We start from the raw sequence: 26,057 nt of genomic DNA on the forward strand, positions 1-26,057 counted from the left end.
CTTTTTTAAGTGAGTCATTTTCTTGGTAAAATAATTATTCATAAATCTCTACTCTTTCAACTTATCCATAAAATTACCACTAACTCACTCTATTTTTAATACTTCGATAGACAAAACACACATTACTTTTTTTCCTTATCATTTGTCACATGTTCAATTTTTTTTATATTCTTTCTTTTTTTTTTAATTTCCTTTCTCTTTTTTCATGAAAGATAAGAACATAAATCTTCCTCCCTGAAACCACTATCAACCTACACTTTTTACCATGTTGTGCATCATTCTTATCTTATTTAGCTATGTCAACATATCACATATGCAAAGAGTCTCTCTCTTAAAAGGGATATGTAAGTGTTTCAATTGTAAATTAAAGTTCAACATTGGACGTAGAAGTAGTTGTAGAAAAACATATAAGTGAGATAACCAATATACACAATGTCTTAAGGATTTGGATGAAGATATGATGTCAATCTCACTTATATAGTTGCTCTTAACCTAATGTGACGGTCAACCCATTGTAGGAGCTTTTAGAACTCTAAACTTTTTTTTTACATAAATCAAGCTTTTGCATTAAAAAGAGGGCAAATCATTACAATAGTCTAATAAACAACTACTACCTCCGTTCCTTTTTAAGTGTCACTTTTTAACATTTTACACAAACCAAGACACTCAATAAATGTTATTTTTTCTTATACAATAATCTATACTTTTACTATAATAGCCTTAGTCATTTAATATCTTATTTCATATATTTCTCTCTCCACAATAAATAATTAAGGGTAATGTTGGTAAAACAACATTTATTGTTGCATTGAACTTTGAAAGTGACAGTTAAATAGGAACAAAAAATTTCTCCAAAAGTGACACTTAAAAAGGAACGGAAGGAGTATCTAGAATATATCCATTCCACATCCTACAACCAACAGATTTTGATAATTGAACCAGGCTATGAGCCACTTTGTTACAATCTCTACTAATGCTACCAACAGAGACATTAACTAACTTAGAAAGGTAATCTAAACAATCTAGAATCAGAGGTTCAATTTTGCCCAAAACAGAATCACCATTCAATCTTTTCACTATCGTTTCAGCATCAGTTTCAATAATAACATTTGAGTGATGTTTTTCCAACACCCATGCAAGGCACCATCTCACCCCCATACATTCAGCCAACAACGGAGACACGGAAATGCCATCAGTCGTGGATTCTACAAACAGAGCTAGGCCTAAGAGTTTCGAGCAATAAAGGCCCCCTGTATTGCCATCACCGGAGCACCCTGCATCAACATTTACCTTAATTGAGCCAATTGGAGGAGGCTTCCATTTCGGGATAACACGCACCTGAACGCTTTTGAGAGGCAGATTTGCAAAAGTAAATTCATCCACGAGGGCAGATACCTTCTGAGACACCAACAGCGGGTCAAAATCGACATTATTGAAGACTTTTTTATCTCCATACTTCCAAATTAACCACAAGAAGGTGCCAAAAAGTTGTTTCACACACTGATCAAGGACAACCAACCACTTCTCCATCCAACCCAATAAATATAATTGCTCAGGAACATGTCTCCTCAGAGGTGACGCAAACCAAACTGCCATAGCAGCTGGACATCGCATGAACAAATGGTCCCTATTCTCTATTGCAGCATGACAGAGAGGGCAGATCATGTACAGGCTTATGCCTTTCTTACCCAAATTGCTCCTGGTAGGCAAAATGTCATTCCCTAGACGCCATAAGAAATTATGCACACTCCTAGGAGCCGGAGTACTCCATATTTGCTTCCAGATCACAGTGATGTTTGCAGAAGAGGACTCAGTATGGTTTGAGAAATTTTCATCGCAAAAGGCATGGTGTACAGACCTGACAGAGAAATTCATATCCTTCTCCCAATTTCAAATGATTTTATCCTCAGAATGTATCATTAATAAGGGGATTTTGATGATTTGATGCGCCACATATTTCGTCCACTGATTTGCGTCCCTAAAAATCAATTCGTCCATTGTAGCTGCCTCACTAAGACTCCCACCCACATGGTGCAGTTTGAATTCGTGGTTGGAGGGGATCCAGTTATCTTTGAAAATTTTGATGCTTCTGCCATTACCCAACTTCCCATCTACCTCCTGACTCTATTACTCTTCCGGCTGAGAACAAGATTCACCATGCATAGCTAGGATAAAACCTCGTTTTAGCTTCCATAAAAGACAACCTAGGGAAGTATCTTGCTTTGAAAAAAAATTCCACTAGTGATGATGTATCTTGTATGATCCTCCACTAGTGATACATCATCACTTGGGAAACAATGTTGGTGGATCTTGTATGATCCTCCAACATTGTTTCCCAAGGAGAGCATTGTTGAAAGTAGAAAAGGATCTGAAACCTAATCCTCCCTTCCCTTTAGCAGCACCCATTCTTTTCCAACTAATCCATTGCACCTTTCTATAGGTTTCATCTGATCCCCACCAGAACTTAGCGAGCATTCCTTCAATGGCATGGCAACAACCCTCCGGTAACTTGCAGCAACTCATGATATAATTCAAAATGGCTTTGTGCAATAGCTTTTATTAGAGTCGCCTTACCGGTCCAGGATAAGAATTTCTCATTCCAACCTTTAATCTTTTTCCAGACTCTTTCCTGAACAAAAGAAAAGATATCCTTCTTAGATCTTCCAAGAACTACAGGTAGGCCTAGATACCTTGAGTGGGATGTCACAGTCTTTATAGCTATCTGTTGGCAGATCATATCTTTCTCTTGGATCGGAACATTTCGACTATATGACACTTCCGATTTCTCAAAGTTCACCAATTGGCCCGAAGCGGACTGATAAGAATGTAACACTTGCATAATTGTAGCCGCCTATGTAAGGTTGGCTCTTGCAAACAAAAGGCTATCATCTGAAGAAGAAAAAAAAACAGGTGGGTAATGAAGTAGATAAAATAGTCACAAGGAAGGGCGGGTTTGAATTGTGACCCTTTAAAAATTAACCTGTTAACTTAAAAATAATTCTCAAGTGGAAACTTGGAATGGTTAAGTTAATAGCAGACTTCAGAACGTTCTGATGTCTGAGTGCAAAAACAATTTTAACAACGTAAATGTGTTTGTGTGTGTTTGTGTTTGCAGTAAGTAAAGAGTAAAAGGAAGAAAGAAAGAACATACAACAAGTTATTCACCCAATGTGGGCTAGTCTACTCCTCACAATCTTGTGAGATTTTCCATTATGATGCTTGAGATAGCCGCTCAAATCCTGCACCTTACAATCTGTGTTCACCTGAACACTTACAATCCTGTATTCTCTATGCCTCAGCAGGCTTGCACCTTGTTGCTAAGTTAACCACTTAGACTCTTACAACTCTTGCTCAGGCTAAAACTTTAGTACCCCTAAAGCTAGATGAGACTTTGTTACAAATTGTATGAAGTTTGAATGTTTGTGAATCAAACAAACAGAAGAAGAGGAGAAAGAAGAAGTTATCTATGGAAGAGATAACAGAGAGAGAGAGAGAGAGAATTGATTTACACTACAAAGAAGGTAAAAAGAGCCTTCAGTGATGATCAATTGAATTGCAAGAGCTTCAAACAAATTTAAGTTGTTTTCTTGTATGCTTTGCAATGGTGCAAGTAATGTTGAACCTTTGATCTCTATTTATAGAGTTTTTGGGCTCATATAGCCGTTGTAGGGTGACCAATGGTGTTATGCCACGTGTCCTGGGCCCCACAAGCTTTTACTTGAAAATCTGGGTGAACATTCTGACCATCAGAATGTTGTTGCGTTCCCAGGATGAACATCAGAATGTTGCTGTGTTCTTCATCAGAATATTGATATTCATGATGTTCTTCATCTGGGTTCATCCATGATGAATGTTTGATGAGTTTCTGGGCTTGTCCAGTACGTGACATGAGATTTGTTGGGCTTTATCCACCAAAAGGTAGCTTCTCCATATGCATCAAAAGTTGCTGGAAAAGGTGAGATAAAATTGAACCAAATCTGTCTTGGACTTTGTGCAGGAGAGAGAGGATAGTGGATCTGCAGCTTTAGGCCTATGCTTCAAAAAAATCTGCTTGATTACAGCTCAAAGGACAGGTTATCTCTGATGCAAGATCTCTTTTGCTTTGCTTGCTAACTTTTCACCAACTATACTGTTCATAGCTGAAGCATGCGCAGACATGAACATTCTGACCATCAGAATGTTCCACTTGTTCTTACTTTAGGATGATTTGTAAGACTAGCTTTTAATGTAATTAATCCTAATAGTAAGGACATAACTGAAGTGCAGTGAATGCAACATCTAGGATTAAATTCTCATTGGAATATTCCTAGTACTTTAATGTTCATAGTCTTAGATGAACATTAAAGGTCCTTTTGACATAAATCCTTGTTCATGCCTTTATTTGTTGATAGATCCATGTAGATGTACTTTTCTGGACCTTTTATTCATGTCAAGTACAACTACAAAATTGGCAAAATATAGCGCCCCATAAATAGCGCTTTTAACACTAAAGCGCTATAAATTAAAACACAAAGGTCTTAGCTAGCGCTTTTTTGCAAAAGCGCTATCTATGCTGCTAAGACTATATAGCGCTTTTTATTGAAAGCGTCAGTATAGGTTATATACAAATAATAAATATTTTTTTAAAAAAATAGAATTAATTGTATATGGCGCTTTTGATGGAAAGCGCTATAAATAAAGCAACCTTAAATAGCGCTACTGTATGCTTGAGAATGATAGCGCTTATTGGTTAAAAAAAGTGCTATTTTAGCGAACATAAGTACTAACACTACTAGACCATCGACCCGTGCTAACGCACGGGTCATATAAAAGGTAATATTTGACGGTAATAGGTAAAAAAATAGTTTAGATGAATGTCACGATTGTCATATAGTATTTCATAATATTAAGAATCATAGACGTTGGTACTGTACCATAACATAATTTTCCATGACATCGTCCTTGATACCGTAACGTAACATCATATGTTAAGTACATGGACGAAGCTAGGTACTAATGAAAAGGGGCAGCCGCCACCCATGAAATATATAGGACCCCTATAGGACTCATGTGCATATTAACCGTTCGCCACCCATGCTTTCATATCCACTTGGTTCACTTATACTAAATTTTATTTTTTTTAATTAAAGGTCCACTCATGTTCTCTTTTTTCTTACCATCCACTCATATTATTTTATAATAATAAATATAGCATATTGAATTGAACAGTCTAATAAGTTTTGTTCCTATTTCCAAGTAGAAGCCAACAACATTTGGGAAATTAGGGGTGATAGAGACACCCTAAATCATACATTCAAGAACATTCAAGAACAATTATATTCTAAAGTTGCAATTTCTAAAAATTTCAAGTACCGCCACACCCCAAGATTTAGTAGTATATATATTTGTTATTGTTTATCTTGCAAACAAAGTAGGAGCAGGGAAACAAAATAGGAGGAAACTGTTATAGGATAGACTCCATTTAGTAAAAACAAAGTAGCAACGATGAGTTGAAAATAGCAGCAACGATTATAGGATGAAACATTTAGCGTCCGGGTTAACTTTAATAAATAAGAGATAAGAGATCTCTCCGTTAGATAATAAGATTTTGATTAAATTGATTAAATTAATTAAATTAAATAGGTTTAATTAAATATGTTTAATTAAACAGGGGTAAATTTAGGTTAAAATTAGGGCAACAGTTAGCGTCCAGGTTAACTTTAATAAATAAGAAATAAGAGATAAGAGATCTCTCCGTTTGAAAATAAGAATTTGATTAAATTAACTAAATTAAATAGGTTTAATTAAACAGGCGTAATACAATAAAAGTAAGCATAAAATTTAGGTTAAAATTAGGACAACAGTTAGCGTTCGGGTTAACTTTAATAAATAAGAGATAAGAAGATAATAATAATAATAATAATAATAATAATAATAATAATAATAATAATAATAATAATAATAATAATAATAATAATAATAATAATAATAATAATAATAATAATAATAATAATAATAAGAGAAAGAGTAGAAAGCAGATAAGGTTAAACCAGAAAATAAGCATTATGGCTAAAACAGTAAATCTATGCAATATGTTTAGGTTAAAATTAGGGCTAAAATATTCACCCGGATTAACTTTTATATATAAGAAGATATATAAGAAGATAAGAGATAATAATAATAATAATAATAATAATAATAATAATAATAATAATAATAATAATAATAATAATAATAATAATAATAATAAGAGAAAGAGTAGGAAGCAGATAAGGTTAAACCAGAAAATAAGCATTAGGGTTAAAACAGTAAATCTATGCAATAGATTTAGGTTAAAATTAGGGTTAAAATATTCACCCGAGTTTACTTTTATATATAAGAAGATATATAAGAAGATAAGAGATAATAATAATAATAATAATAATAATAATAATAATAATAATAATAATAATAATAATAATAATAATAATAATAATAATAATAATAATAATAATAATAATAATAATAATAATAATAATAATAAGAGAAAGAGTAGGAAGCAGATAAGGTTAAACCAGAAAATAAGCATTAGGGTTAAAACAGTAAATCTATGCAATATGTTTTGGTTAAAATTAGGGCTAAAATATTCACCCGGGTTAACTTTTATATATAAGAAGATAAGCAAAACAAATTTCGGATTTAAGTGAATTGATAACAAATTTCGGATATGGACAAAATTATAAATAAGGATTCGGCTGACCAAAACTATAGCAAAACAAATTTCGGATTTAAGTGAATTAATAACAAATTTCGGATATGGACAAAATTATAAATAAGGATTCGGCTGGCCAAAACTATAGCAAAACAAATTTCGGATTTAAGTGAATTGATAACAAATTTTGGATATGGCCAAAATTATAGCAAACTTGATAACAAAATTCGGCTGGCATTAATTAAGTAAGATGATCAATGGCTAAAATTGAATGGCGCCTAAATGTGCAAGATCCAATGACTCAGAAAAGTGGAGGGAGGAATGGGGGGAAAATATTAAGGTTAGAAATTGCTTTAGGGGTTAAGCTTTATTATATAAGATAACCTTCAAATCCCTTGTTCGATTCCCTGTGCTGATATTTTGTTGTTTTTTCTTTTTCTTTTTAATAAAAAACGCTTTGAACTAATGGTCCCTTGTTCGATCCCTGCATAACACATATTTCGATTTTTTTTTTCTTCAGTTTTTATGAAAAATCAATAGCTGTATCAAAACACACATTTTTTTAATTTTTTTTCATATAAACTCCCTCCATTCCTTTTTAAGTGTCGTTTTAGAATTTTAACACAAAAAAGCGAAGTGTATTTTTGTACACTTTTTTCTATTATACCCTCATTTTAATCCACTAATAATTTCCTATTTTTTGCACACACTTTATCTTTCCAAAAAATTCAATATGTCCCTAAAAAAAAATCAATACGTAACAAACAATTGTTTTTTTTAGGGAAAACAAACAATTGTTAATTACTACTCTCTTTCTCCAACAAATTCCTATTTTTTTGCGCGCTTTATATTTCTCTCATAACAAACAATTTTCAATTTTCTCAATATTGTCCATATCTTTTGAAATTTTTAACAAGTACTACTCATGTTATTTATAGAATTTTTACTCTTCATGGAACTATTATCATACGCAACAAAATTTTGTTTAAATTTGAAGATAACAGAAGCAAATTTGTTTTAAAACAAAACAAACAAACTTTGTTTAAAAAATCAAACTTCAGTTTTTCAAATATATAGCATTAATTAGTTTTATTGAATAATATAAGAATAATTGACAAAGAGTATAATTGATAAATCATACCCTTAAAATACCAAAACGACAGTTGAATAGGAACGAAAAATTCACCCTAAAAACACTTAAAATATTGGTTTCTCCAAACTTTTCCAAAAAACATATCTCTCCCTCCAAAAAATTGGTTTCCCTCTATCTAAATCCCTCTATCCCTTATACCCTTACCGTGATTTTCATCAACGTAGTTTGCAATCAATTTCTCATCACTCTCTCTGCGATTCCAAATCCAACAAAGATTATAGTCCTCTATCTCTTCACCGACCCCAATTATCGAAAACTCCGCCACACACACAAAGCTTCGTCGACAGAATTGACATCGTGAGCTATTGACTGGGTTATTCGTCGTCCGCCGGAAACTGTAACTTCAGTCCAGGTATCCTCTCTCTCTCTCTCTCTCTCTAGATTTTCCTTCCCTTCTTCTTCTCGTGAGATTACAGCTTGAATTTTTACTCAGATTTTGTTTTGTATATCAAATTCGAATTAATTATTGAACGAATCTCAAATTATTTTTGATTTGATTCAGTTGATTGCCGAAAACGGAAGACAATCACTTCAACACCTGGGTTACCAAACTGAAGCAAACCAAACAAAAGAGTTATATTTAGATTGAATTCAATTCAAACGCCTTTTCACGGTTTTAGCGTCTTCATTTGGGCGCTGTGGTCCAAGTCTCCATTCATAGGTTTTCGCCAGGTATTCTCTTTCTTTATTCCAAAACTTGAAAATCTTGTGTTGTACCGAATTCTTGTGCTGAAAATCTTGTGTTGTAGCAAATTCTAGTAACTTAATTTGACTGTTGCTGTTGAGCACAAGGTGTTTGATAAATGTTCTGACCCAGAGGGTATCAACAACACTATAACAAAAACACAATAACAATGAAGAACAATTAATTTAGCCGATTACAACTATTTCTTCTGACAAAATCCATGGTGCAGATGGGTCAGAGTTTGAATATTGGTTTTCTTATAGAATTTCATGTATCAAATTGGTTTGTTCATGGTCATAGAAATTAGGCAGCACCGACCCTTTAGGTTAATGGTGTTTTCGATGTTTGATACATGTCAGTGTCTGTCGCCTACACTTACATTCAATATATGATGGTACGTAGTACTATTTTCTTAAATTAATACTTGTGTCCATGTCTCATCATACCTGGTATCCGTATAAAATGAGATTTTGAACCTCTCACATCTCCTTCTCTGTCGCTGAGCCATCAAGGAAGAAGGAGGGAACCTAGTTTTCATCTTCAAGCTTACAAAGATCCTCTTACTCAATTTCTTCATCACCTCTTTGGAGTTGGTGAGTTTCTTATTTAGGTTATCAACTTAAAATTGTGAGTTTGGTTCTAATTAAGCGAATTTAGAGGAAAAGAACTTAAAAAGGGTCTTAGTGAAATTGGGGTTTGGGGTTAAAAGACCCAAATTAAGGATAATGATGAGTGAATTGAGTTTAAAGGTCTTGAATTGAAATGCTTGTGTTTAATTTTCTACATGCAAATTTTGTGACATGCAATTAAGATAGCATTTGTGATTGAAATGGATTATGTTTTAGCAGAATCTTATTTTAACTTCATGCCTATTGTTTACCATGCTTTAGTGCTGTTAATGTTACTCTAAATTGGGCTGCATAAATGCTTCAACATTGCATTGTTGTTGTCGCGTCATTTTTCGGACGGTCGATGACCCGTTTTTGATTTCACGACTGAACATTTAATTCTTTTCAAAAGAAAGTGGAAAAAGGTTCAAATACCACATTTTTAGGGATTAAGGGTTCGGGGGTTGGTTATATTTAGGGAAGGTGTTAAGCACCCTAAATATTCGTAGTACTCTACGAGAACCTCTTGATTTTGCTTAACTTTTGTGCTATAAACTTGCTTGCTTTAAAAAAATGGAATTTGTAATGATAAAGAAAATAAAGACCTAATTCATCTACATTTTTATTGATTTGGAAGGACGCGTGTCCTTTGCCTACGTACCCGTGAGGGATCAAAACCTCGTAGTTCGGGGTAGAAATTGACGTTTGATTGGTTTTGGGTTTTTTAATGGTTTTTGAAAAAGGTTTAAAAATGAAAAGCCAAATGGCAAATTGGAATTGGTTTGTATTTTTTAATATTGAAAGGAATAGACTTGAAGTAAGATTAAATTGATTGAAGTTTGATTAAGAAAATAAAAATGAAAAAGACGGTCACTTGATTTAAGATCAAGGTTTGTTTATGAAAATATTTTTGTGATTTTAAATGCAAAAAAGGGTTTTTTATTATTGTGCTTGACAAGAGTTTCATCTTGCTCCTACGTATCTCCAGGTGCTATGGAGAAATCAAAGCTACGTAGTTCTAGGTAGAAATTAAAGCTGAGGTTGAGCAAGACAAGCTCAACCTCTAGAAATTAAAGCTGAGGTCGAGCAAGACAAGCTCAAGCTCTAGAAATTAAAGCTGAGGTCGAGCAAGACAACCTCAAGATTTTTGAAAGAGTTAGAGTTAAGCCTGGATCTAAGAAATGAAATACTACCTTTTCTTGAAAATGGCTTCTGCTGTGACCGGCTTTGTGCAGGTTTCAAATCGGCTTGGTGGACTTGGATAGAGCTGTGATGCGGCTTGGTTTAGGGTGTGATGGGTTATGGATTTGTGGTGGTTTAAGTGGTGGTTGTGTGACTGGTTTTATGATGTGAAAATATGATTTTGTACTATGAGAGTATTTTTGATCTTGAGATTGCTTGATGAATTTATTGCTTGATTGTAGGCTTGAGAGTGTATCTCCAAATCTTTCTCCTTTTTTTCCTTCTCCTTCTTTGTTGAGAGAAAGCTTCTATTTATAGCCAACCTTCATCCTTCAACATCTGCAGCTGTTCATTCTTGTGTAGAGACCCTTGCTGTTGATAGGAATTGCAAAACTGCCATTGTCCCATAGTTTTGTACACTGAGCTTGAGCTTGTCAGCCTCGACCTCAACATTTAACACTATGAGCTTGAGCTTGTCTTTGTACCAGGAGCGTGTGTGAACAGTGAAAAGTACATGAACAGTAAAAATATCTTATCTTTTTACAGCTGTTTCATGCTTGTTCTCCAAGATGCATTGCTGTTAATGTTCTTGCATTTCTTAGCCATTAAGACACCATTATTTAATTATTTAAGCATACTTGGTCACCAAGTCTTGTTTTTTAAGATATTTTGCTTGCTTGCTTGCTCATCAAGATTCTCCTTTAGAGCCTGAGCATGATCACGATATTCATGAGAGCATGAGCATAACCACACAGTTCATGAGAGCTTGAGCATTAAAGAGAGTACATTAACAGGCAAAAAATATTCCGGGCCGAAAGACAAATGAAATGGGATCTTAGGTCAAAAATTGGGGTATGACAGTTGTGTTGTATCTTAATAAGGTGTAAATACCAGGAAGACAAACTTCAATTGTTTAAAGTTATTAAGTGTCAGGGATCATGATTATTGTATAGATGCTAGGAGGCATGTGAGTTAGTGTATAGATCACTTTAGCTTTAAATGTCAGGAAGCTGCAATCTTCATTGTAGAGTTCATGGTTCTGGGCAGATTGTTACAATGCATAAACTTATTATATTTTCTTTTTAGTGGCAAAATATTATTGACATGCACTTAAGTAATTAGACAAGTGTACTAAGACTTACTAGTTGCAGCTTTGTAAATCATATTCTACCATTCTGTGTACTTGACCTAAATTAACTAGACAAGTGTGCTAAAACTTCCTTGTTGAAGTTATGTAAATCTAATTATCCAATATTAGTTAAAACATCTTGAATGATCTTCTAGATTTTATTTGGGATGTTTCACTTGCACGTGTGAATGCTTTATAGCATGGACAATTTTAAGCTTTTAAGATTATGAATGCACAATTTTTAAGATTAAATTTTTACGTTTAGTTGTTTCTTATTTTGTGCCCTTAGGATATACGTTAGCAAGTTACATCATCGTATCAGTGTGAGACCCTAAACATGTTTAAACTGTAAGATTGTATAAGGTCCTGCATTCATGTAGTAGAGTTTGAATTTACGGGAGTGATGGGAGAACCCTGAAACTGTATCATGAGCCACACGTCAAAGAAAGTTATAAAGCCATGTTTTGTTCATTCTCATATCAAACTTTAAAGCATAAATGGCCCTTTAAGCATGGATTTACATCTGATTATAACTATGGATTTTAAGCGTCTTGCACAAATTGAAACTACATAACATCCTAGCACTGTTGAGTTAGGTAGGCATTATTACAAAAGTATGTTTTATGTTTATAGAGAAAACATAAGAGCTATATGTTTTATGTAGTTGGGGTAGGTGAGTTAACACTGAAGTGACAAAGATTCCTTCTTAACATAATAATGCTAACAATAGTAAGAGATTCCTTGAAACTTTGTTTTTGATTATTTTTTCGTAACTTGTTACCAATGTTTATAGAAGATTTTCTAATTAACTTTGACATTTGTGTAGTGGACATTGGGTGTTAGTTGTCATTGATCCCATATCGGAAATCATATATTATTTGGATCCATTACTCAATGACTATATGAATTGCCCAAAAATGAAGAATATGTTTGACACGTAAGTGTGTGTGTGTGTGTGTGTGTGTGTGTGTGTGTGTGTGTGTGTGTGTGTGTATATATATATATATATATATTGATGTATATGAAAACTGTATATATATGGTTAGTTGTATGTAATCTAAGTTTAAATTTATATTTTGTAGAGTTCTACAGGTATTTCGCTCTGCAAGGGACGCTCAAGTATCAAAGAATAAATTTAACAACATATCATGGGTCCGAGTACAAGTTTAATAATATAACATATAACAACCTTAAAAAATTAGTGTATGAATAATATAAATAATTTGATTGATACAAACTTATCTTATTTTTTGTAGTGTCCTCGCCAAGAAAATGGTATAGATTGCGGGTACTTTGTGATGAGGTTTATGAAAGAGATTCTCATTTCAAAACTAAACGAGATTCCAAAGCTGGTATGTTATTTTTATATTAAAGTATAATATTTGTATATAATTAAGTTTATTAAGTAAAATGATTTTTTTTTGGTTATAATATATGCAGTACATTGATGATTTCAAGTGTGTGACATACTCAAAAGATAAATTAAGAGAAATCCAAGAAGAATGGTGTCAGTTCATGCTCAGCCTAAAAGTTATATGATATTTTTATGATAAGGTGGGTTTCATGTTTCTAAATATATTTGCTAGAAGTGGTAGTTGTTTTAATTTATAATCTTGCTTTAATTTGTACTAATGATCAGTAGTACTTTGAATTTATCTTTAATATAATATAGTGTTATTGCTTAATGGTGTATTCTGGTATATATTCAGGTGGAGGAGAGTGAACGAAATTTGGTAATGAATGATGATTTGCCTGCTTGTTTTGGATAAAAATGTTGAGAAGACCAAGAAGATAGATGAAGACTGCATGATACCATAGAAGATTTTGATCTTTATGTTAACTAATTAGTTGTAACTCCTAAAAATATCTATGTTACCATATTAGAGGCTATACATTTTTGACTTTTATGCTATATATACATACATTTTTTATGATATGGTTAAGTTTTATTTGATAAATAATAGTCCCAATTACAATGTGCCAAAATTATATATATTTCCCTTTAAATTTTTGACTTTATACATATTTTACTTTAAATTAATAAAAAAAACGCTATCTGCAAAGGAAAAAAAAATTGACAAAAAAAAATAAAAATAAATGCTTCTCCTAGCGCTTTTTTTCCTTTATAAAGTATTATCTAAACATATTGTTACATAGCGCTTTTAAAACAAAAACGATGTCTTTAAACCTGTCTTAGATGGCGTTTTTTTTAAAAGCGCTATCTAAGGAGAACCTTTGGTAGCGCTTTTTGACCTAAAGCACTATATAAACCGTGCTTTAGCTAGCGCTTTACACAGAAAAAAAGCTCTATATTACTTTTACCAGCGCCATTTATAGTAGCGCTTCAAAAGCGCTATCTAAAGCAAAAAAAAAGCGCTATATAAGTCCATTTTTGTAGTAGTTGCATGTTCTTCAAGTTCATGATGAATCTGGGTTTGCTTATGAACACCCTTCTGAGCTTCCATCAGAACGTTCTGATCAACTCACTGATCAACATTTTGAACTAACTTTCTGAACTTCAGAATTAGTTCATTTATTCAATGTCCTTTGATTTCATGTTTCTTGGTATGATTTAAACCTTGTTCCTGTCTTAGTAAAAACACTCAAGAGCACAAGTTAAATACCAAGGAATTAATCAAAGTCCATTTAATCCTTAATCATTAAAGTTTATTATCTTTAAAATTAATTTGGGATTTTGCCTCAATAGGTAATTTTTGGGGCGCTCTTTGCCACTTGGATACCATGGAGATTTTGCTTATGTCCTTCATATTTCAACAAAACATAAATCACATTTGCACACAAAATAAAGATGTAGGGAGATAGGGGGACTCATTGACGGAGGCCCTTTTCCGGGGAGAAAACTTTACTTGGCTGCCAATTAATAAGCACTTGGTATGTAACACCCCGATTTCCCAACCTAAAATTTCATCATAAATCAGAGTATTTTAAATCATAACAGAGTGTCACATACTTCTTGAAAAAAATCATAAAATGGATAATAGTAATTATCTCTCAAATTCAACATCAAATTCTAAAACCATGCAGCGGAAAATAGTTCAGCATACTAAAGTCTTGGCACGCAGGCCTTATCAAAAATCTCATAAAATAGTTCAATACTTAATCATAAAAAGTTCATAAAAGACACTTAAGGAATAGATATAAAAGTAAGCCCCATCCCGTTACGTATCAGAGCACCTAGACACGAGTGAGGAGTCCACTCACGAACACTTCTAGTCTTTATTACCTGCAAGTTACCCATACGAAGGGCAACATTTTCAAGCAGAAGGGGTGAGATTTCACAGTCAATAAATTAAGCATATAATTCATCAAAATACATTTAACAACATAAAACATTATTAACATATCAAACATTTATCATTTGGCATTATATCAAAATCATAATCAATTATCATCATTAGTTCGTAAACAGATATCCTCTTTAATTCATAAGCAAAAATTCATCTTTAAATCATCATCAAGTATCATCATATATTTAACAACTGAAGACATCATAACATCAGCATTAATAATCATTTATCATCATTTTATTATCATCATCAATCATAAACAAACATCACCATCAAAACATCATCATCTAAACATCATCATTAATCATAATTCAACTTAACACTTGACCCGACAACACAACTCAACTTGACAATACAACTCTTATCAACTTAACAACTTAACATCAACGACAAATGCAATGACAACAACTTCAACATCAACGACAAATGCAACGACAACAACTCGAACTTAACATCGTACATATGCATGTGGTACCAGTCAACAACAAAAATGAGTGTAATTAGGCTCTTCAACGTGTGAGCACAAAGGCTGTCGGGCCTAAAGCCCCCAACTTTAATGAGCACAAAGGATGCCGGGCCTAAAGCCCCCAACTTTAATGAGCACAAAGGCTGCCGGGCCTAAAGCCCCCAACTTTAATGAGCACAAAGGTTGCCGGGCCTAAAGCCCTCAACTTTAATGAGCACAAAGGCTGTCGGGCCTAAAGCCCCCAACTTTAATGAGTATGCAATGGACTCAACCTTCCAACAACTTAGATAACATCGTGGACAACTTAGACAACTCATAATCATGGACAACTTTTTACATTCTGACAACATAAACCGACTCATGCAGCTTCAAGACATTAATAGTCAACAGTAGAAAACAGCAGCGAGATACATCATATAATAACACTTGAATGCATTAACATCATCTAAGGAATGATTTACATCAACATAATTATCATAAAGCATCATAATATCACTCATGCAACAGCACTACTAATCTTAGTCACCTGGACAGACTTCTGGAGCTTCTGAAAGTATCCTAAACAACTCTCTTTCTTACTTCTAAGGTCAACTCATGTCTACACGTGCGAAAGGATCGCATCGGAACAATTTTGGGCAACTAACAGCCTAACTCGCAGTGGCAAGTAACTTTGCTCGCAGTGGCGAGCAAAGCGTGCATTTCTGGGGTCCCTAAGTCGTTGCTCGCAATGGCGAGCTATTCTGCTCGCAATGGCGAACTTACAGGTCACTCGCAGTTGCGAGTTGCATTGCTCGCAGTGGCGAGCTCTGGGTCCTAGCTCACAGTTGCGAGTGTTCTTGCTCGCAGTTGCGAGCGATGAATGTCAGTACGGCCAGAAACCTAAAAATTACAACTTTTCACCTATCTTCATGATTCTTTCATCCAAATAGCATCTAATTATCATCTTAGGCAATATCTAAGGTCTGCACGCTAATTTTGCATCAATCTAACATCTTTTCATGGTTCAATCATCAAAATCGATCTTAAACCTAATTCCCAATTCTCACCAAAACTCAACCTAATCATGCTAAATTCATTCTACAGAATTATACCCTTAATAATATTGAAAATTAGTCTCACCCTTACCTGGTAATTGCAGAAATCGCAGCCCTCTCTCCCTTGTTCTCCTCTTCTGACTTTTTCTCTCTTTTTCTCCAAAAACGTACGTACTCTGTTACTAACTTATGTCTGCCCTATTTATCTTTTCATATTACTCTTCTCACTACTAAATTGCTCATCTCACAACACAGCCCCACTTTTATTATTTTTATTTTATTTCTCATATCTTATTTTATTTAATAATAAAATAAGTCTCAACACATCATAACATCTCTAAAAATCATAACATCGCATATATCACATAATTTTCAGATAAATCATATATCTCTCATAAAACCACGTAAACCTCGTAAATCACTTAAATTCATAAATCATATTAAAATATGAATATATTCTAAACTTCATTGAATTAATTAGATAATTAAGACGGGCGTTACATGGTACGTGACAGTGGAAATGCAACTCAAAATAGTGTTCCCCAAAGGAATAAGAAACCCCATGGATATGAGCATGGTTTCAACAAAAGACCATTCCACTATACCATAAGTCATTGCCATGTCTAGCTTCATGGCCATCATCCCCTTCTTACCTTTTGTTTTTTTCTTTAGCCAATGGAAGCATTCCAAGCATTGTCAGTGATAAGTCTTCCTGAACAAAAGCACTCTTCTCTTCATCAGCAATCTCCGGGAGTAGAGGTTTCAATTTGTTAGCAATGACCTTTGTAACTATCTTCATGACAACTTTGCAAAGGCTTATAGGCCGAAACTGCTTAGGGGAGTTTGGATTCTTGCACTTTGGAATTAGGGCAATGAAGATTCTATTGATACTTTCGAGAGATTTACCCTCATTAAGGATACTGAGAACAAGGGATTGGACATCATTTCCAACAATATTTCAATACTTTTGGATGTCATTTGTGTAATTTTTATATTAAATTTAAGTATTTGGATGTCGTTACCTTTCATGCAATATTTTTTAATCAATCTATATTATTTCATATTCCTTCACTTTTGATTTTTGGTGGAGTTAAAATAGAAAAACGTTGTTGTATTATGTTGAGTTGAAAAAATATGTGTTTATTAGACATTTTTAAATGTTGTGGCGTTTTTTTAAAATTAAGTCTAGTTTTTTGGTAAATTAATTATCCAAAAATCTTCAACCACTTCAACAAAATCAAAACATTATCAGCTACCGACTGCATTCTTGAAAAAACACATAATTCTTTTATTTGCACCAATATAATTTCTCTAGATCTCAAGTTTTTTCATCTTCTTTCTTTTTCTAATTTTCTTTCGCCTCATGAAAGACAGAAACAATAACCTCCCTCTATTAAATTACCATCAACCCACCTTTTTGACAATGTTGTATCTCTGTTTGACCTTATATATATATGGCTATGTCAGATAATTAGGGATGTGAACAGTCAAACTCTAAGAAGATATGTTAATGTGTCAAATATGAGTTAAAGTTCTACAAAAGAAGAAAGAGTAGATATAACATATAAGTGAATGTCCTATATACATATGCCTAAGGATTTTGGACGAATATATAGTGTCAAACTAATTTGTATGATTTCTCTTTGCCTAAGGTGAATATGCAGGCTCTAGTGGAAGTCTGTTAAAGTAGAGTAAAATGGGGAGTTAGGGGTAAAATTTAGTTTTCCATTGTATAAGATTATATATATATATATATATATATATATATATATATATATATATATATATATAAGATGACTTTAGCACAAAGATGCTCATAGGGGCGGCACTGATACATTTTCCGTGTAAATAATACTCCCTCCATTTTAAAATACATATTGCAGTTTTATAATGTGCATTATTCATATTACATACTTTAACTTTATTTTTTAACTAATATAAGTACAAATTTTAGTATGTAAGATGTTGTTTGGTCTGTCTCAATGAATATTTTTAAAATATCAAATTTTTATAATTTTTTATCATAGAAAATATATGATATTAATGATCAAAGTTGTTTATTGACATGAGTGAAGTGGTTGACTGCGACATATATTTTAAAAATAAAAGAGTATTAAAAAATAAAAGAAATAGTAGCTAGCGGGAACCGATGAGGGTGCTGAGGAATTTAGTGCCGAATAAGTTGCTTCATAGTACCATTCAACTCCTTTAGGTCAAAACTCCTTCCATTCAGTTTTTTGCAATCCAAAAAAAGTACTTGTTTCAGTGAGAACCTAATTTATATTTTTTTCCTAACAAGCCAAAATGGAATATATTAGATCACAAAGAGTAATTCATCTCGCACAAGGTGTACAAAAGAGAACCACCCACCAAAATACAAAGTTATGAGTCTGCTGCCAAAAAATAACACATCGGAAGAATGACTGAAAATAAAGCTACATCGGAAGAATGACTGAAAAATAACACCTAATTTATATTGTGTTTGGCCCTCCCTAAAAATGTTTAGAAGTAGAAAATAAGTCAGGCCATAACGATAGGCAAATAATTGTAACTTTATGTTGAACTTAAGTTTTAAAGAGATCTTTGTAAATTTCATAAATATCCTCTTATAAAAATAAATTGTAAATACAAAAATCATATTTATGGTAAAATCATAAATTGTAACTTTATGATTTGTTTCAATTCAAAAATCATATTTTAAAATTTGAGGGTATCATACTTATTTCTAATATGAATAACATTGCTAACAAATTGTGCCAACCCTAATTCTGATGGTTTTGGCTCCAAACAGTTATGGCCGTTAGATGCATTTGTGTTGATCTCCACACAATCCATCTGTTTTCAATAAAAATTGTCTTTCAATTTTAAATCACAATTGCATTGGTAACATACACACCTTTAATTACTTCTAAGTTTCCAAGGCAGTACCCACTTACTTTTCTAAAAAAGAACTCTCTCTCTCTCTCTCTCTTCTTCTCTTCTCTCTCTCTCTCTCTCTCTCTCTCTCTCTCATTTGCTTCTACAATGATTTTTCAGCAAATGAACAACACGTCGTTTCCTCCCCAATTAGTGATTGATACTTTCAAGTTTAAACACACCTTATTCCATTTTATTTGTTTCTCATTCTCCTCTCTCCTCTCCCAAACGCTGCTATTCTCCTCTCTCAGTTTCTCTTCTTCATATTCCTCATTGAACGACAATCAATTCATCCTCATCACCGTAAACCACCGCGAGAGCTGTGAGATTGAGAGTGAACGGTTCCGGAAGAGAATATCATTTCAAGATCTCCAGGTACTCAATCAATCTCCACCTGTTGTATGCTATTTAGTTGATTTCAAAATAAACAATTCTGTTTGTTTCTGATTCATTTAATTAACATTAAATCATTTAAATTTTTCTATTTTTTGGTTTTATTTGGTAAACAATAGTGTTGTTAAGAATGATAAATGGTAAAATGAGTGGGGGATTCTCTTTAATCAAAAACAATTGCTAAAGGATGTTGAATTTATCAATAAAGCTATGTTTTTTGACGGAAACACGTCCATGAATTCAATTTCTGGTTCAAATTCACGGAAGAACGATTCTGGCTATGGTCAGCAACCGACAAACGTTGTAGAGGTAACAAACAGCGAGTGTCAGTCTTGAACACATTTACAAGACTTTCTTCCTTTGATATGGTAATCCACATATCTAACATTTTCTCTTATATAAATTTTGATAATGAAAATCAGCATGTACTTTGATGGTTATAACTATTTGTGTAACTAATACTTTCAATTTAGTACGATTCAAATAAATTCAATTCAATTTAGTAATTTTTTTTAGCAAATCAATTCAATTCAATTCAATTTAGTATTTTAACATCATAAAAAGTGTGGATGTTACCTCAGACAAAGCATGTGCTTGACAAAACTTATGTTTATTGGCTTTGAATCATCAACATTCAAAATACTATTTCTCTATGCATTGTATGTATAATCAGCACCAAGTTAATTGTTGGTGAAAACTAAGGGAGTAGACATGTCCACCACAAACTATGTAATCCTAATATTTGTAATTGGCAATTGCTATGTCTTCAACATCATGTGGTAAGTTATTTTTTTTCTCTGTTTTAATGGATGATGTTACCTTAAATTTTCAACTGATGATATTATTACTGAGTTTATAGAACTAAAAGTTTCAAGAGCCTTTACAACGAGATAAGAGTATGGACACACTTTAAAATTTTATTTATTTTGTCATTAGCCAATTTTTTATCATGAAAAAACTTATAAATCGGACATTTTTCTTATGAATTTGATTTTAATGATTAAGATTGTGGTATGAATGTGGTTTAGTTTGAAGTTTATTGCAGCAGTTCTCTACTCAAAATCTTAGATCATGGATGGTCTAAATCATTGAGCAAATGTAGTAAGTTGTGTGGAGTTTATACTGCAGTAGTCCCACAAGCAACCAATAAAAAAAGAAAATAATCTTCCATGCATATTGGTGGCAGTGGCAAACAGGTTAGCAGGATTTATATTTTGTTGGCAGTCCCACAAGCAACCAATTAAAAAGTGCCTTCAAGTTCATTCAAGGTAGTCAATGCATCCTATAATTTGTTATTATGGATAAATATATATCTACCAATAATACGAAGTAAGAAGTTGAATTTGTTTTTTGGTGTATATTACATGTGGAAATTACCTTTCTTTTTAGATCTCAAATCCCTCTAAATTGATTGCAGAACTGATGGTTATTTACACATATAGTATTCTTCTTATTATTTTGATGTTGAAGCTTGAGATAATGTGTTGTTGATCACAATTTTTTTTGCTCATAATTGAATCACATTGAGGTGTAATCGTGTGTTCCATTAGACCAACATCTGATGCTGGTTAATACAAAATTTCAATCTAAGAGATTATTGTAATCCTATTTAACTTTATGAAGATATTTGCATAAGAAGTCTAAGCTCAACGAAGAAAAAAAATGCTCATTGTTGGTGTCTGCTGTTACTTTGCTTTTGTAACCCACAATGAGATGAAAATCCTTTTTGTAATATTTATTTTAAGCATTCTTTAGAACTTCTATTCCCAAAAAGAAACGATAAAGAGTGCCCTTTGAGTATGGTTCGGTATATTAGAACGTGGAATGTAGAGTAATTTTGTTAAAAGGGGCCTGAGAAAGTTTATTATTGCTTATGTAATTAAGATTTTTTTTTTATGGCAGAGAACTTGAGAAAGATGCGGAAACTGTGATTAAGGTTCTGCAGCCTGGACCATTAGGAATCATATAGCATAAGTTTTCTGCCGAAGAGATTAGTAGGGCTAATGCTACAGTTGCTAAAGCAGTAGCTAATTGGTGAAGAAATGCAACGCTTGAGGACAATAATAATCATATGGTTTAACCCTTCAGGATAGTTGGTTTTGGTTTGTTTTCTTTGGGGTGGCTTCTTTTGTTCTTTGTCTAATTTTCTTTTGTTAACTTTACTACATTTGCAAAACAAGAACTGTTGTAATTTCCTGATAAATTTATGATTTAAGGTTGTTACATTCTTTACATACCTTACCTTCTTAAGAGGTACATTGTATATTCATACATTGACCACACCTGTGTTCTAACAGTGCTATTGTTGCAATATTGCATATATCCAATCTTGCTTAAAATGTCTTCTAAATTGTTGAGTTGACGAGTTTTCACTCCTAAATTTTGTTCAGCTGAGTTTATTTTAAAGTTTTAGTGTTTCTAACTTCTCTAAATATATGATAGGTAATCAAGCTTAACTTAATTTTTTATGTTTATTTGCTTTCTTTTTCCAGCCAAGGTATGATTCGGTATATTAGAATGTGGAATGTGGAATAATTTTGTTGAAAGGGTCTGAGAAAGTTTATTATTGCTTATGTAATTAAGATTTCTTTTTTTTTTTATGACAGAGAGCTTGAGAAAGATGTCGAAACTGTGATTAAGGTGCTGCAGCCTGGACCATTAGGAATCATAGAGCATAAGTTTTCTGCCGAAGAGATTAGTGAGGCTGATGCTACAGTTGCTAAAGCAGTAGCTAATTGGTGAAGAAATGCAACGCTTGAGGACAATAATAATCATATTTTGAAAGACTATATTCACAAGTGAAGGTTGTAAGTTAGAATATTTTGACAAACCATTTTGATGAAACTACTTAGCTCTACCCCCAAGTTTTGTGATGAGATGATGTGCCTATTTGTTCAGTTGTGTTATCATTTAGATGCTTGATGTTGCAAATATTGGTTAATAACCATGTTTACTATAGCGACAATTGTTTTCCACGGTGGTGTGATTGGAAGTAATTGTAGAGTTTTCTCTCAATTATAACTTCACATTTTTCTTAAATTGAATTAGTGAACATTTCAGACTCTTCAAATTATCTTTTCTCTTTACATGAGCTTTCATGGTTAAGTTCACAAATTTTAAACTAAAATATCATGATTTATTCTTAACATTCTTTTGCACTATAACTCTCAATTCTTCAATTTTCAGGTTTTTCGGTCTAAATTTGGCAACTTTCTAAAGCAAAATCTCTATGACATTTTATCATGTTGCAGTGCAAATGGATACATCAAAGATTTTGAGGTCCTTCTTTGGATCAATGATAAATATACTACTCTTATAGGACATAATCAGGATCTTTTTTTTTGTCAATATAATCACTTTCAACCAGGAATCCTTCGCTTCAAGTTTAGCAAAAATACCCCTCACATTGTATGTCATGTATATCAGTTGTCAACCTTTGCATCTATTTCTAATCCTCTTATTACTCAAGGGAAAAGTATATTGAAATCAAGAATCACTTTATTAGAGATTATGTTATGAAAATCTAACAATGATCTTCTCAATGAGTTAAAGATATTGTTAACTGACGAGGAATGTGAGGGTACAAATGTTACACCTATTGTAGTTTAAAAAATAGTGTTCTAGAATGTTCATTAATTAATGTTGTTATTAAAAAAATAGTGTTCTAGAATGTTCATTAATTAATGTTGTTATTACTCATGTGATGTTGTAATGAAGTTTCAATTATATCATATTTTATGTATTTTTGACATTTTCACTTCGAGTTACTTCCCTTCCAGGATGGGATGATTTATATGATTTTGGTATATAAAAAAAGAAGATAAACATTGACTAATAAATTCACATCTCTTTGATTACTCCCTTTGTCCTATCTCACATGAGTGGTCCTTTGATAATTTCATAAATAAAAAAATTGTTCAAATGAATGAGAGAGTGATAATTTGACAAAAAACCATTTTTCATGAGTGATAATTTTTTCTTGCCTAAAAAAATGATAATAAGATTTTTCTTTTGACTTATTTAATAACATTAAAAATATATAGTTTTATATTTATCAACATGTACATATATTATGTGTTATATTCTACTATATTTTAATCCACACTATAAATGCCCGTGCGTCAGCACGGGTAGGGGATCTAGTTACATACAATTTTCACATTGATATGCTATAACTGTAATATAAAATTTTGTTAACAAAAAAAAAAGATCGTTATATCATAGTATGAAGCCTAGATACATAGTACAACTGCGGGTATGGTATAATACGGGTACACGGATACGCGAAATTTTTAACATTCAGGATACGATACGGCTAAGATGCGTTAACAAAATTTTATACTAAAATTTATATGCATGTAAAATACTTGAAAAAATAATATTACTCTTCAATACTATATAATCATAAAAATCACAATTTACAAAAGACAATACATGTGATCAAAATAAAAAATGTAAAGTTTTCGTATAAATCATATTGTATTTTCATTTATATGTTAGGATATCAACAAATGCGTCAATAAAAGAACTCAAAACAAAGTTTGTTTAATGCTGATTGATTGAATCTCTGTCATTGCTTTTGTCCACCTAAAATATAATTTTAATTGGTTAATCAAAAAACAATTATAGTGAGATGTGTCTTAAATTGAATCATATACATCTCAATTGAATTTTTACAACACAATCTCACTTTTTTACCCTTTATTTTTTTTTCCTTCAGGATACGTCTCTGTAAAGTATATTTTAAGTATATGTCGAGTATCTTATAAGTATCCGATAAAAAATATATTTTAAATTAAAATAATTAATTTCAATACTTCGTGGCTACGTATTTTGTGTGGAGTTTATCAGAACTGAGCCCCTATTTATATGAGGTGCATTCATGGACTTTGTGTGGAGTTTATCAAATAATTATATAATTTCATATGTCTGTCATAGTATTTGTATTTTTATAATTTACCTCAAAGTTTGATTAATGTTTCTCTTTTTTTATATATTGATTTATGTTTCTCTCGTATCAAAAACAACAATATCCTTGTATATTCATAGCTACCTTGATAAATATATATATATATATATATATATATATATATATATATATATATATATATATATATATATATGATTATGCAGATTAATTTTTTATTTTACTTATAATTTATAAAGTGGTGTGTGTACACACACACACACACTATCGTCCAGACGGGGTAGCACTTTGGTGCCATTAATGGTACCGTGCCATTAAATCTGGGCCACACAAACACATTGACATTGCATCTGGGCCACACAACACATCTATCTTGGTGTCATTAATGGCCCAAATTTAATGGCACGGTGCCATTAATGGCACCAAAGTGCTACCCGTCCAGACGGGCACTCCCGTGCCCGTCTGTCCGCTTTTTCTACTTCGCTAATGTATGTATATATTTTTCTATGTTTCTTTGTTTACAATATGCTTCATACTTGAACATTTTTTTAAGCTATGCTTCATACTTAGACATTTTTTTTTTGTAGATAGACGAAATGACAAAACCATTATAAACTCACACACACAAGTGGAGGTACCGGGGTTCGAACCCCGATCATGGCATCCGGCCTAACAATTTCGGCATTTTACCAGTTGAGCTAGGACTTCTGGATCATACTTAGACATTTTAATAAGCTATATTAATCTATTAAATAAAATCAATGAACTTAACACAAAAACATATCATGAACTAATTGATAGCATAAAGAGGAAATTGAGACTAAGGATATACAAAAAAAGAATAATATTTCCAAAGCTTTCCCCTTTTTTCATACTACCAAAAACTCTAAATATCTACATTTTTTCTCTATAAGGATGGACCATATAACTTTTTCTTGAAGCTTCTTTATTTGATCCATGTAATAATTTTCAATGCTATGCTTTCGTAGAGAAACCATTTGTTGCATGACATAGAGGTACTTATTTTACAGGTGGTCTCAAATCCCCCTCTTTCTTAGTTGCCTTCAAAGAAATTTAAATGAGGCCGCAAGTGTTGTATCAAACTCTTGCCATAGTCTACTAAACACAGACTAAAAATCATCCATTTATGAATGGCCAACCACACTTTATTCAAGCCACTTTAATCAAAGGGAGCACATGTCATGACTATGAATATTTTTTCTATACACAAAAAATTGGCATAACAATACCCTTTTATTTTGAAAAATGTGATCATATTTGGTTTATCCTAATGACTACCATTACTTTCGTCATGAATGGTTGACATCCCTCTCTTATTACTTGTATGATACATATGTGTATACATAAAACCTCCTATTTATACTATTATACACAAAATTCAACAAATTTGCATAGATTTGTGGTTTTAATCTTTTGATGTCAGACATACAAAGAGCATGAAATAAATTCCATTGCACATATATATTTTCAACCGAAATGAGATCAATCAACTTATTCTTAAAAAATGTAAATCAAGCAATAAAACAAAAAGATGAGCACACTATTGAAAAATTGTTGAAGAACCA

At 32.4% G+C, this 26,057-nt stretch overlaps 2 long non-coding RNA genes across 2 annotated transcripts; both read left to right on the forward strand.

Moving 5' to 3' along the window:
• Window positions 1-7,906: 7,906 nt before the first annotated feature.
• On the forward strand, window positions 7,907-13,388 carry LOC146930452 (uncharacterized). Its single transcript, XR_015006399.1, has 6 exons — window positions 7,907-8,175; window positions 8,326-8,495; window positions 12,254-12,364; window positions 12,510-12,591; window positions 12,684-12,779; window positions 13,137-13,388. It is a non-coding gene; the product is annotated as an uncharacterized LOC146930452 (long non-coding RNA).
• A 6,252-nt stretch (window positions 13,389-19,640) lies between these two features.
• On the forward strand, window positions 19,641-21,866 carry LOC146930453 (uncharacterized). Its single transcript, XR_015006400.1, has 2 exons — window positions 19,641-20,740; window positions 21,447-21,866. It is a non-coding gene; the product is annotated as an uncharacterized LOC146930453 (long non-coding RNA).
• The last annotated feature ends 4,191 nt before the right edge of the window (window positions 21,867-26,057 follow it).

Source organism: Medicago sativa, chromosome 4 (assembly GCF_051527215.1).
Source record: "Medicago sativa cultivar Bolivia chromosome 4, Bolivia_mono, whole genome shotgun sequence".
Lineage (NCBI taxonomy): Eukaryota > Viridiplantae > Streptophyta > Magnoliopsida > Fabales > Fabaceae > Medicago > Medicago sativa.